This window comes from Ambystoma mexicanum, chromosome 5p (genome assembly GCF_040938575.1).
Source record: "Ambystoma mexicanum isolate Mex_15411 chromosome 5p, UKY_AmexF1_1, whole genome shotgun sequence".
NCBI lineage: Eukaryota > Metazoa > Chordata > Amphibia > Caudata > Ambystomatidae > Ambystoma > Ambystoma mexicanum.
In genome coordinates this window covers 384060335-384075193 of record NC_090930.1, presented here as the reverse complement: position 1 = coordinate 384075193, position 14859 = coordinate 384060335, and the positions used below count along the sequence as shown (strand labels likewise).

Below are 14859 nucleotides of genomic sequence, written 5' to 3'. Positions count from 1 at the left end.
TACAAATATGTCCCTTTCTTCCAAACAGTACTTCGCCATTACCACATATCCCACTACTTTATTTTACAATTACAGAAAAGAGGCACATCGCTGCAATCAACAACCGAAAAATGAATACCCTTTGCATCTGACAAAGTACATTAATGTACCAGGTATATGTATGTTATTATAGCAGCACAGTGCCACTGCATATATTACACCAGACTACTGTTTTCAAACCAACATGTCTTTCACTCTAGCCCATTACATTCCACCATTCACACTCCTACTCTTCCCATCTACACACCAATATTGCAAGCCCCACTCTGTTCCTCAAAACAACACCATCACCATACAGATTCCATCACACTACCACTGCCTTCCTCACTAACTCAACACCATCACGCCTCTTTAAACTCGTATTCTCACAACCGTTACAACCACACCTAATATACCACCTTGCAATCAAACAGCATGCTCTTCATCTATACAATCACACCCATACACCCAGACACCATACATGAATATACATTGCACATCTTCCCAATATAACCTCTCTCTTTTCCCAACAGACAAAACAAAATGCCTATTAACAGCAACTCCATAGAAAAGAAAGAAAATCTAGAGCAGATAAGACTAAAGGTACACCACATAGTCATCCACATCTAAAACTATTTGTAGAAAACAGGGGGTGAGGGTGGGGAATTGTTTTTTTTTTCTTCAGTTCTATATTCATGTTCAATAAAGAGATGTTCACCTCACTGAACAAAATTAAACCAACCAGGACTAAAGTGGGTAAGGGCCCTCTTGCAAAAACAAAAAGTAAAAAATGATGTACAAAGAAAAGCGGACCTACTAACAAACCAATCCTATATCGACCAGTGTTAACGTAGTCATGGTAAAGCAATCCAAAAACATTATGTTACACAAAATGTTTCAGCGTATAAATCTTCACATTCTTATAAAAACATCTGAAAAGTCATGATCTTCCCTTAAAAAACTACCGCAGGAGAGTAATCCTGCAAGCTCTAATTGAGATTGCTTTTCTACTAAAGAGAACATTGTTTAAATTGATTTTAAACGTAAAGAAACCACTAACTAAATTAATCAATACATTACAACAAGTACTTCTAAACATGTGCATTGTCAATATAGGGACCATTTCAAACTTCTGTAATGATGAATGGATTTACACAAGCAGCAAATAACCAGAGATTTACATTCCTGATGCTTCCCAGACTTTTATGACACAGTTTGTGTTTTAAGCTTTTAAAGATAAGTTCACCTTTCACTGGTGTTAATTGCAGGAGATCTCTGAAAACAATGACAAAGAGTTCTTCGTAGTCTGTTTTGAGGACCTCTTGCAGTCTGAGGTGAATCAAAGCTAACATTAGGAGCATTTTCATTTGTTTCAAAACTCTGCGTAGAAAGTTTGTAGTACTCTAATTTGTTTTGGTGTTCTACTGGAAGGAGTAGTAAACGGTGTAAAGTGACCCCACCTATGTTGTAGGCAGCTAAACCTGTGGGGGCAGTTACAACAGCTGAAACGTTGTTGTCTGTTAATTGTTGGTGGAATTTACTGATAACTTTTATTAAGAATGTTTTCCCTGAGCCAGCTTTACCTTTACATACAGCAGTACAGGTTTGTAGTTTTTTTACTTTTGTGCTGTATACTATGTTCAATTTCGTTACTTACTTCTAGAAAAATGGTACGCTGCTCATTGTTTAGTTGGGATTTTAGTAAAGAGAACTCTTCTGCAGATTGTTCATACTCACATGTGGTGGTCTTTACTTCTGTCATGGCTAATTCTGCCTCATTTGCCATGAGTGGTACTCCAAGTGGCTTGTGGCTTCCTGTCATAGAAGGTTCACTGTTCTCAAGAGTGTCTATATTTAGTTGTGCTTGAAGTTCTACTTCTTGTTGGTGTTCATTGTCCAATACTGGTTTGTACCATGTAAAGTTTATATCTGTTATGGTACTTTCACTTGCAAAGAAAGCATCTTCATAGAAGGCGTGTGTGGCTAATAAATCTTCTTCTTTTCGCCATGGTTTGAAAAGTTGCAGTAGAGCCATATAGTACAGTTCTTTGTGTTGAGGAGGTTTTAATGACAATTTCAGAAACCCAACTGTACTAAATTGTTATGCTAATGTGACAATGAATCTTCTCTTAAAATTGCCACCAATTGTTCAAAGCATTTACTTAAACGGCACAGACCAGTTGTGTTTGCAAATGCTCTCCCTTCACAGAAATGCCACAAATATTCTTGATAACACTTACAGTGTCTCAGGTATAAGGTAAGAATTGGACTGCTGTGCAGAAATGATAACATTTACCATAAACCCACAAGAAGATGCACAAGAATTCCTAATGTACTTACTACAAGTACTAGAAACCAACAACATCCCGATAAATGAAAATCGTCCATATTTCACACGTAGAAGCATACACACACTCTCTGCAGCCATGTTTCACAAGACCACATCCATAATTAACGATTTCTAAATGTATGCATATAAAATTGTGAATCTATTCCATTTCACCAGCTTTTGCAAAATGCAAATCATGGCATATTATGCCCTATTTGCAATTCAGACAATCGTTCCACCATACAAATAAACTCACATAGCCACTATGTCATACTAATGCTCCTAAGGTACAAAGCAGATCGTACCAAAAATAACTGTACGTTTAAAGGCTTCACAGACAGCCAAGTATCTCTTGGAAAGAAAACTTTCACAATAGTAGGTATAATGTACGACAGTGGTGCTGCAACTACTTCAGGGCACCACACTACATATGTGGAAAAAAAGTTGTTGGTTTGAATGTAACGATACCTCCATTACCCCAAAACATAGGTTACCAGAAAATGTAATAAATGCCTACTTGATATTCCATCAACCCAAATTTTGTCTCTAAATTATAGCACAAATAACAGTTAGAATACACCGTTAGGTATCTTACTACATCCATAATACTGCAAGAACACTTTTAAAAGTCAAAATAGTTAGAATACGCCAACAAGTATCTAACTACTTCAAAAACACCTTCATTACAAAGAACTTCAAATACGCCATCTCAATTCCTAAATAACAAAACAACTTCTAACTTCTAATGTAGTTAGAATACTCCAGGTATCGAACTATTTCAAGCATTCCCTTAATTACAACATACTTCATACAAACATACTATAACGCTTACACTCGCGTAACTGTAATCATTTTTTTTTCTAGTCCAGATTTTTTTTTTCTCCAATGACCCAATGATTATGTAATGTTATGCAATGTCAAAACAACAACATTGTGTCATACATCAATGTTCTACCAAACATAGTACTTAAATGTACTTTATGAGGGTCTAAAAAAGAAAATGTATATTGAAAACGGTATACCACTACAGCTTTTAAACTATCATGCTTAACCAATTGTACAGTTTGTTTTTTTACACAGAGAAGAAAACAGAGATTGCAACTTTATGACACTACAACACTAAGTAGCAAGAGCAATCTTAATAGACTACATATTTTGGGAGCACTATCCTCAATTGTACTACAATCATAAGTACTGTACCCAATTCAATTACATAATTCCTCCATATTACAAACACTTTGTACTCCCACTAAATTACATACAATTACTTTACAAATATTCCTACTGTGGTGATTCTGGCCATACTCCTACTACATTACCTATAATTGCAATACACATATTACTACTGTGGTGATTATTCACAGTTCATATATTCTGTGGGGCATGGCCTGTGGCCATGCCCCCCAGAATCTGGCCACTGACCACAACACAATTAACTGTATAACAAGTACGCATCATACACGTTCAACTAATAAAAATCAGCCCCACCCACCTGCAATCAAAATGATGTCTGCGGACACAGAAATTGACCATGGTCCACCTATAAAAACAGCTCTACATTACCTGCATTTCCCTTCCCTACCATTTCTATGCCCTCTTCCAGCCATCAAATTACCCCAAATGTCTTCCCCAAGCTGTGCGTTCATTGCTCTGTCCACGAAATATCACGGTGTCCGCAGACAACTATGGCACCTGCCCAGCCTTTTTCAACCTACCAAAACAGTCCCATATCATCTTTTGTCTACACCCCCACCCTTCCCAGCCCCTCTTTCCACCACCACATGACCCAAAATGTGTTTTCCAGAATTTTTCCCCATTGCGCTGTACGCGACCAGCTGCCGCTGTCCGTAGATCCAACATGGCGGGCACTTCCAAAAATATTATGCACCTCACGCACATCACCATCCAATCAGTAGGCACGTCTGATCTCTGTAGTTCTCATGGCAGCCTCTGAGCCAATCGGAGACCCGTCTGCAGGCTGAATAGGGAAGTGAGTTTGCGGACCGAAACCCAGATATCACTCATTCTTTTTTACCTACTTTTTGGTCATTTTAAATAAACCTACTGGACAGCTGTACACCAAATTTACAAAAGCCTGCTTTTGGGACCAAGCCACCCCTCCTGCTACATATTTGGTGAAAATCCATCCAGCAGTGTGGGCTGTAGAAGTGAGCAACATTTTCTTTCCATTACGTCTGTGGGAAAAACCTCATTTCCTCTTTATTTGTAGTTGTGAAAAGTAATTTCTTTTTTTTTTTATTTTTTTTTAAAGCTCCTTGTAAGCAAACACATTTTTTTGTATTTGTTGGGGTTGTTCACTTCTTCTCCTCCTTACATCATTACACAAGCTTTTCTAAAATGTCTTTTAGATTCTGGAATACAAGAGCATTTTCAATGGGGGAAAACAAAAATCTGCTCCACTGAAGAACCTCACATTGGAAGCACTAAGGTTCTCATGGGCACAGAAGGACATCCCAGCATCGAACAGAAAAACAGAAAGGCAGCCGTTTACAAGACACCTTTCCTTCTCTACCTCTGAAGAAAGTACATTGGGATTGTTTGACACTATTCGTGGTGGTATGCATGAAACAAATCACTGTTACAGTGGGAGAAATGTGATTCACTGCTTTCAGCACCTCCTTCAGTTCACCGAGCAAACTTGCAGCAGTCCAAAAAGCCACATGCAGTGCTCCACTATGCAGAACTAGTACTAGTATGTCAACAGTACTCTAAGTGGTCACATCTCTGCAATCTGCACTGACAGCTTGCAAACTCGATAGAGCCACACTGCGCCACAAAGTGTGCACTCCTTCCACACCAGAATTTTCATGAACGCTGCTACCCTGCGTCCGACAAGGATAGCTCAGGGGCAACGTTCTCGCACTGGAAACAAGACAATGTGAATCAACACAGGTTCGATCCCCGGGTCCGCGCTTAGAAACCTCTGGTTAATAAGTGAGTTATAAATAAGCAACTAAGTCAACAATTCCTGCAACAGTGCCTCGATGCCCCCGGGCTGTGTGAGCGCTTTAAAAATGCAAATAAAGATAAAGATACCCTGGGCATATGTGTGCAAGTAACCCACAAATGAATCACTGCAGATGCGCACCCTCACTCTCTGCATCTCTGGCATCGTCATGGTACACAGCAATTGAAAAAATTATGACAGCCCATTCCCGTTAAGCACACCCTCAACACCTGATTGGATAATCTGCAGTCTCATTTCCATGCTAAGCATAGTGAGAAGGATAGCACAGCATGAAGCATGTGCGCTTCCCCAACTACCGCACTGGCTGTGTCCCAGTAAAGCAGGGGCAGTCCTTCTTCCCATTCCAGAACTCTTTTGGCAGCACTCACTCATTGGCATCTACCAATCACATCCAAGACATCTGCATCTAACACTGTCATCTCTGTTGAAAACTCCAAACTAACCGTTAAACACTCAGAGTGCAAGTGTCCTGTGAATCAAAAACACCTCAACTGGAAAGTACTGTAAAACTATCTACGATTTCTGCATCCAGATTCATCCATATCGCCACCCATCACCACAACCTGCAGGTATCAATACTTTTTGTACAGTACATTTGCAACTGTGTTATAAGTGCCTCGCAACAGGGTACCTGCCACCGAACCTCCATAACATACTCAAAAGCATACTGTCATTTCTCTCATCACCTACCATCAAACGCCACCTAAAGTGGTAAGTGCTTGCAAAGGTGGCATTTACCCATATCAGCCATTGTAATATCCAAACCTTTACTCTCTTCTTTCTTTCAGTCAATTTCACAATCTTTTCCCCCATTAACGCACCTCCTATAAATTAATAAAAATCACACACAAAATGATCAGTGAATGTACCTACCCAACTAAGCCAAGTGCATACATTGCATGCATTACAACAGGTTGCCAGCCACTTACCGTGCACACTTAATATAATTCAACATTACTTTAAAAAAGAAAAAAATGTATGTGTGCATTCACAACAGTACTATTCATAAATGTGCATAAATAAATGAAAGAACTGAAACAATTGCTCCACTCATGTGGCAAGCACATATATGCCGAAAAGTAAATGTAATTGCACACACATCAAGATTCTCTTTTGCAAACTGTACATCTTTCCAAACCTTTTTCTTACACTTCTACAATGAGAAGTAATCCATTTTCAAAGTAAATAGTCCTACACCAATACACACACTTGCCAGAGCATGTAATGCAACACACTTCCAAATAACCCATTTACCCCCTTACCAAACATGCTGACCCCATTCATATACTAAGCCATCCATTTATACACACGCACTAACTCTTCCTGCCAAGACATCTCCTACACTTTTAAAGAATGTATTCTCCAAATGCAATCACTATGCCATTAGCAAACATATTTTCTAATGATCATCTTCTACAGTTGCAGTACCCACTTCTGTCCTGAAGCCACTGGTGTGTGAACGTGAACATACAACCTACAACAAACCTACTCTCACCAACCAACAAAGTAAGTACAATACCATTGTATTGTTTTACGTGTTACTAAGAGAGTGTGGTGTTCTTGTAGTGTAAGATACAGAATTGCGTCAAAACACCAGTATGTGCTTTGCTCTAACTCATGACACCTCTACAGTTCCTCACTGTATATTATCATTTCACCACCATTTTACTAACCCTGAGATAGTAATATACCATTCCCAACCGAAAGTTAGAGCCCATTACACATTGACACGCTTCCTTTTATATGCCTACCCTCATATTCAACCACTCATACACATTGCACACATATACATTTCAAAATCTGCACACCCACTCTTTCCTTTTTTCTCCAAAAGCTACTGCAGAATGCCTACCAAACAGCAACTCGGTAGAAAACAACACAGAGATAGATCAGCGCATCTTAAAAGCATAGAAAATAGCCATTCACCCCTATCACAGTTTGTACTGAAAGTTCAAAGAGAAGAGCTAATACAGTCATTAACGAAAAGGGAAGCACCTACCAGTAAGGACACTGTAATTCCTCTGTCAAAATGTGGAAATGAAAAGAAAAACAGTAAAAAGAGTGCAACTTGCACTACTGGTAACCAAGCATGAACAAATGGTAATGTAACCACAAGGAAGCATTCCATATAAAAAATCAATTTTACAAAAAAATCTTACACCACATAGTCCTTCAAAACCTTATATATAAGGGGGAGAAATCATGCTCAAACCTTAATACTTACAGCAGAAAAGTAATCCTGGAAGATCTTGTAGATAGGCAATGGCAATGAAACAGAAATTGTTTATATTAATTTTAAACAGCAATGCAAGCATAGAGACCTTTGGCAACAACTGTACAGGTGAGTGGAGTCACACCACCACAACAGAGTCAAATCTTTCCAGCCGTTCCTCAAGAACTATGTGAAAGCCAACAACAAAAGAAAAATGAAAATACTTCAAACTCTTGTCCAGTGCGCAAATACACATGACTATGAGGACATTCCTTAGCCTGTATTTTCAGGGCCTACTTGCAAAAGCACCTTCCACCATATTAAAATGATAGCAACACACCATTCTACTGTAAGAGATCTCGTTTACAAACTGTACTATTCAAAAAGTCCAGCTTTAGTAGTGCAACATTTAAATGATATTTTCCTGCACGGTTCAACCAAACAACTGCTCGAAGAAAAAGAACACATCCAAAGGAAATATGTTGGAAGTGAGGAGCACTTACAAACTCCAGCACTTACAGACAACAGTAATGACAACTTTGCAGATTTCAAATTTCTGTGTCACATATACAAAAAAGAAATACAGAAGTTCAAAAGCACAGCTGCTGAAGAGCCAAACCAAGTATGTGTGTGTTGTCGCAGAACTTTCTATAGAAAGAGCACCAAAACTATAGATATAATGCAAAAAATAGAAGAATGGTTTCAATTAGCTCCGTACCTTATAGCTGAAAACAAATACGAAATTACTAACACCTCCATACTATGCACATACTGCACTGCAAAAGGTGACAATAACCAAATGCCTTCAGGGGTTATCACTACAAATTTGGAAGTATTTCCACTGCCAAATGCACTCCAGCAGCTTAATTTGTATGAGAGCATTATAACCCAAACAGTAAACCCATTTCAAGCAATAATATTACTTCAAGCAAAAACTGCAAAATTGCCTCCCACCGAATTACTAAGAGGCATTTGTGGAAAAGTAGTTTATTTAGCATTAGATCTCAACGAAAACATAGACACTCTATGAGTGCAAAGGCCAATAGAACAATCTTTGATTATCTTGGTAAATCGTGTACCTACAATAGACAAACAAAATTGAAAAAAACTGGTGGACAAAGTTAGGGAAGCCTTGCATTACCTTAAAGAGAACAATGAATACTACAAAGAAATACACGTTGAAGAAAACCTGAGAGAAACCACCAAAATAATTCAGGACTCCTCAACAGCTGGCCAATTTGAACTTCTAGATCCTACAGCTGCCTCCAATATTTTAGATCACTATACAATTCACCCACTGCACTCCGGCACCATAGATGATACACTAGACACATATCAAATGAGGCAAGCCAAAGGAGCACCAATCAGTGTATGGGAAAAAAGTGTAGAAGCACAAGACTTCCCTCTACTCTTCCTGGCTTGAAAAGGTGGAAGATACAATGAAAGATGCACACAAATAACAGCATCAGAATACCGCTCTTTACAAATGTATTCGGAAGACCCTAGATTTAGACAAAATGTGGAATACAAATTCCACCTCCTCTTTGAAAGTGAACTAGCAACGCTATGTTATGGAGTTGCACACACATTGAAAACAGGTTCCCATTTTCAAAACATGTCTACTACACAGCTACTTCAAAAGGTGCAAGACAAGGACGAAGTTTTAGAGTCAAGCATTACAAATCTCTTGGCAAACATGTGTGTTACGAAAGAGTACTGGTTCCGACGGCACACAAATGTACGGTGTATGCTACGCAACCTTGGCCCACCCACATGGTTTGTCTCTTCTTCCACCTAAACAAATAGCCCCATATCATCTATATTTCACTCCCCCACCCTTCCCAGCCCCTCTTCCCAACACCAAATGCGGCAAAACATGTTTCCCAGCCCTGTCCCCCACCACACTATCCCTGGACAGCCGTGGCTGTCCACGGATAGAAATTGGTAGCATTTTTGAAAAATCAGCAGGCTTGTTGATTGTCAGCGAACATCGCGTCACCCTCTGGACCAACCAGAGTCCTGTCCGCGGAGCAAACAGGGGCATAGGTTCGCATAGCATACCCAGATATCACTCATTTTTTGGGGCCTACATTTTGGCTCTTTTAAAGAAAACTACTGGACGGATTTACACCAAATTTTAAAAAGCACGCTTTTGGGACCAAGACGTTGCTCCTGACACAAATTTGGGGAAACTCTGTCCAGCGGTTTGGGCGGTAGGCATGAGCAAATTATTTTTTTCTATTGCGTCTATACATTTGCCCCCCTTTAACGAACCCTCACCAAACTTGCCAAGAATATTCGGAGCAAGCCATATACTTGGTTTGTAAAGTTGGGTAAGGATTCGTTCAGGGGGAGAAAAGTTATAAGCCACCCAAATGGTGCTCCTCCTATGAGTTGAGCAACTTAACCATAACTACAGGACCGCTACCGCAGTCCCTGAAATATAGTATTATATATAGTATTATATTGAAAGTGCTTGTATTATCAACATTTATGGATTTATGGACACATTTTCAGTCAAAAAACTGCCAATGCTTTTAGATCGGAATCTCTTCCTTCTGCAGTTTGGTGTTCAGACCACAATGACACTGAAACTGTCCCTCTTGCTTTTTGGGATGATGCATTGTAGTTGCCTCCTGCTTTGTTCAATATTGTGGAACACCATCTGTTAATGCTGAATCTGTTCTGGTGGCTCACTGCTCTGAGGATGCTCTATAGTGATAGAAATATCATTTCTATCAGGGAGAATGCAGCAGGTCCACTGAGGGTCTGGTTCCATAGCTACAGTGTGAATTATAATTTGCTTCGAACAGGCCTCGTTTCACTGTTGTCCTACTATGTACCTGGTTCCTCTGTTTAATTTATTGAAATCGTTTTCTGTGGGTATTCAATGATATACATGATATACAGATCTATATCATAGCAACAGGAAAAGAAGACACATTTCTGGCTCTACTCATTTCTCGAAATGTTATTAGTACAATGAAAACAGTTCATATACCGAAACATGTTTAGTGAAAAACAGCAATATCAATAGTACATGGAGTCGACTGTGAAAAGGACCCTAATGAGGAAGAATCTTTCAAACACTAGAAATTGTAAATGCGAACGTTCTAAGCGAATTCACTAGAGTGACTTAGCTAATGAGAGTGCCCTGGGAGATTCCATTTCCAAAACAGAACAAAGCTAATGAAATACACAGGTAAGTTTAAAACATTAGACTGCAGTAAAATATCGATATTTAGAACACAAGTGTGCGCATTAGATATATTGACATGATTGTAAAATACAATTTGGCTATGTAAAAGGTTCATTCCTTTCATTTTAGAGTGCAACTTTAAACTGTTAAAAAATGAATATACACTTACCACTTCAACCCTGAAAACTCAGTTGACACAAGATTCCACAGGCAAAGTACTAAAGTATTAAAAAAGTAATTAAAAAACCACAACAGATCCAGCACAAACTTTGGGAAAACCATTGAAAAACCATACAAAAATCCAAGTGGCATTCCTTGAAATCCACGAACAAACCATGAAATCCATCCAAAAACGGTGCAAAAAATTCAAGGAAAGGAACAAAGCAATCAAAATAAACATCCAAAAAAACAAGAAAAGCATCCAGAGAGCCGCTCCATTGACTCAGTCGTAGAAATCCTAAATGCCCACAACAGATACTTTGCATCCGAATGAAATTTAGCAAAACTGTGACACTAAGTGGACGAACAAGATATTGCAACAAAAGAAACATTTAGTTTTTGAATAAGTTAAAAGATACTAATAGAATTATTAGATAAGTTAAAATGTTAGTATATTAATAGGTTTTCAAGATAAATTGATGCAATATATAAAACATTCGCTATGTAAGTGTTTCAATACATATTTTTTCAAGGAAAGAAGTTTCAAAATTAATTCGATATAAACACTGTATACCTTTTTTCTTCAATTTAACAGTATGAAACAGATCATCATCAGAGGAATGTTGGCTCTGAATGGAAGACTCCAAATTAACCGTATGCCGCCTCCAACCTTAGTTAAGGAAGGAGCTTCCAATGTTAAATTCACAATGTTTTGGGGATACTGGCTTTTGTACATCCTATGCCTTCAATTCCCTTGGTCTCCTTATCCGGATAAGCACAATTTAAAGAAACACATGTAGATCTTATTTGGATGAGCACATGACCTTGTTCTGGAGCCAATGACCTTGAAGCTGCAAGTTATGTCAATGATAGCAAATTATTTTGTGAATCTTGAAAAGGCTGAGGAAAGTCTCTGCTCTTCCTGATTTCATTAATTTACAGCTCTGTCATCAATTCCAAGATGGATTACAACAATTCTGTCTATGCTGGTTTTCCACTGAGTTTTTGCTAAATTAGACAAAGCCCACAATGCTTCTGTTCATGTGGACTAATGTCTAATCAGATGAAAGCATGTCTATGAAGCAAGGACTTCAATGGACTAGCTTAATTTTGATGATGGGATTGTATTGAAACAGGATTACCTAGCCTTTAAATGCTTCATTGTCAAGCTCTTGAGTATCTCATGGGAAAATTAATCAGGTACCAGCCTGGCAGAACTATCTGGAGTCCCAATGAGAAGTGTCTTTGCTCGACTTCTTTCTGATTTTTAACCAGGGGTTGACATTGACAGAGCAAAGGTTGTGATATGTCTGCTTCTATGCCCATGGAAATACCCACACATATTGTATGTGCGCTAACCCTTGCAACATCTCCTTGTATCCTTGTATCTTAGTCAGGTAAATAAACAGTGCATAGGGACCACTCAGTGCATAGATGTACTTTAAAAATGTAATAATATATCAATGGGCAAAAGGGAATTAATTTTGAGCATGATATTGGTGTCCAATGGCAGAAATGTATGGAATATTGAAGTCAACAAAGGCTTGCTTAATAGAGATTTGGTAGAGAGAGAAAGAGAAACCAAATAGGGATGACCTAACTTGAGATAGCTCGGAAGCCACATAATATGGTTTTAACTGGTGGATGGAAAGTCAGTAGTGGAGCATAGGTCTGAATGAACGTTCCTGCAACACACCAAATCACCTGAATTTTGGTTGAATCGTCAAATATGAATCTTGTGTGAAATAAAACTCAGTGTCCATCACTTGCATCGAGTGTGCAAGGCACTTGCCATCAGATTAAATATGGGAGGAGTGCGAGGAGCTGGATACCTGAAGGGCAGCTTGTTGGGCCGTCATGTTCAGCTGATTTGGCTAGAAGGGAGCTCTAGAGGTACAGTGAGTTGGTCAGCAACAGAAATCTAAACTTATTTGGAAAACTATTCAAGTAAAAAAATCACCCTGAGGGGAAGTTGTGCTACTTGTCGTCTTCCCTATTGGCATATTGGTGGCCACAGCAGCCCCTGTTTGCATGGGGCCCTACCACTCCATGTCCTAGGCAGAGGCCCCTTTGGGCATCAAAAACAAATAATGGGCCTCATTCCGAGTAGGGCGGTAAGGGTTAACGGTCACCGGTAACCAGACCGGTGCCGTTAAACCCTTACCGCCCTACTACGAGTTCCCTTTGCGGGTCCTTCCTTAACACCTGCTTTTAGCAGGCATTAAGGACGGGACCCGCAAAGGGACTTTAGTGCTAATAACGGTACCGTAATTTACAGTACCATAATTAGCACCTTCCCCATTCCCATTGAGCCCTATGGGGGCTCAAAAGGGGAAGGGCCCTGGTGAATGGGGAATTACCGGTCCATCTAACCTTGGAATGGACCGGTAATTACTCCATTCACTAGGGCAGAGTCGGAACCATTTTGGAGGCAGCCATGCCGCAAATAGCGGCGTGGTTACCTCCAAAGTCGGAATGAGGCCCAATGTCTTTCTTAAGTCACTCTGACTTTAGAAAGAAATAGTTTCCGCTAAAATGAAAACATCCTTTTTTAACCATGACAGAAGTCATTTCTTTCTGAAGTCAAAGTGACTTCAGGAAAAAATTATTATTATTTTAAGCCTGGGGACCCTCACTGCCCTCAGCACATGGGACCAGTTAGCACGGGATGGAGGCCTTTGGCTCCTAAACTCTGCAAATGAGATGAATCAATTTCTTCACGGAGCATGGGAGTGAAAAAAAGGTAAGAACAAAGAAATGTATTTTTTGTACATGTGTGTGCCCTCCTGTAAGTCTGTTGCATTGTTTATGATGTATGTTTTTATGTATTTAAGTGTGTGTGCATACATGTATGGGTGGCTGGGTGCATATGTGTATTATTAAGGAAATGGGTTGTGAATGTGTGTGTGCTTATATTTAATGCTGGGATGAGGAGCTGAATTTGGTGGTTGGTGGAGTTGTCTGGGTGGGGCCAGGCACAGGGGGGTGCACTACGAGAAACATTTTTAATGGGCATCAGTGACAAGACTTTTAACTTGGCTAGACTGGCATTTGGGTGCAGCCAGTCTATCATTTTCTTTCTGTGGCATGACATGCTTTACTGGGTATTGTGAGGAGTCAGAAATGGAAGCCAGACACAAAGTTGTCATGTTTGTGGTAAAAGACTTATTAACTTAAATGGTTTGGGAACATGCCTCTCTGGCCCTGACCTAAGAGGAATTCCCTACCGAAAAACCCGAGAAACAAAGGATCTTTCTGTGTCAGGATGTCAGAAATCAACAGCTCTTCCTGTGTCCACACATTCTATCCTGACCCTCACATTACAAACAAAATAACAAAGTGATACAGGAAATCTCTTCAACCTGATATTGGCAAAAAACGTGTTCATAAATAAAAATAGAATAGCTTCTATATATATGTTCTGGGAATTGTTGACTAATGTATGTTTGTCTAACAGTTCCTTGTGACTTTTCTTGGCCCGCAATGCTCCTCTTAGGTAAAATGTTCTTTATCCTGGCATGTGGAATAGAACATTCATTGCTACATTTGCATAGCAATTTACAACAGCTGTATTGGATCATTTGAATGGAACAGGTAGTTCTGAGGTTGAGTACTTTGATGGATGTGCACGTGGTTTCATTGAAGAGGTAGTTTTATTTGTGTGTGGAGTTGGGTATGTGTTTTTGGTAGTTTATGCAGTATGAGCTGATTTTAATTTCTTTGGTGGTGCAGTTGGGAAATCATTTAGAGCTTCTGATTGCATGAGTTACCTTTTAAAACCTTTGCGTTTTTGAGGAACAGGGTACATTTTGAGATGGAGTGTGTAGACTGCACGTAGTCTATTGTACTCTATTATGCAAGGAATGTCGGCGCTGACTGCACTTGCATCAAAATTGACTAGATATAGTCCTTCAAGTGTACGTAGGCATAACAGTGCTACGTAAATCATGCCT

The 14859-nt window shown here is 39.3% G+C and overlaps 1 protein-coding gene across 1 annotated transcript in view; it reads right to left on the bottom strand.

Annotated features, from left to right (window-relative positions):
* LOC138480534 (uncharacterized) overlaps nt 1-14859 on the bottom strand; it is a 1133492-nt gene that overhangs the window by 75902 nt on the left and 1042731 nt on the right. The gene's annotated exons all lie outside the window — the stretch shown is intronic.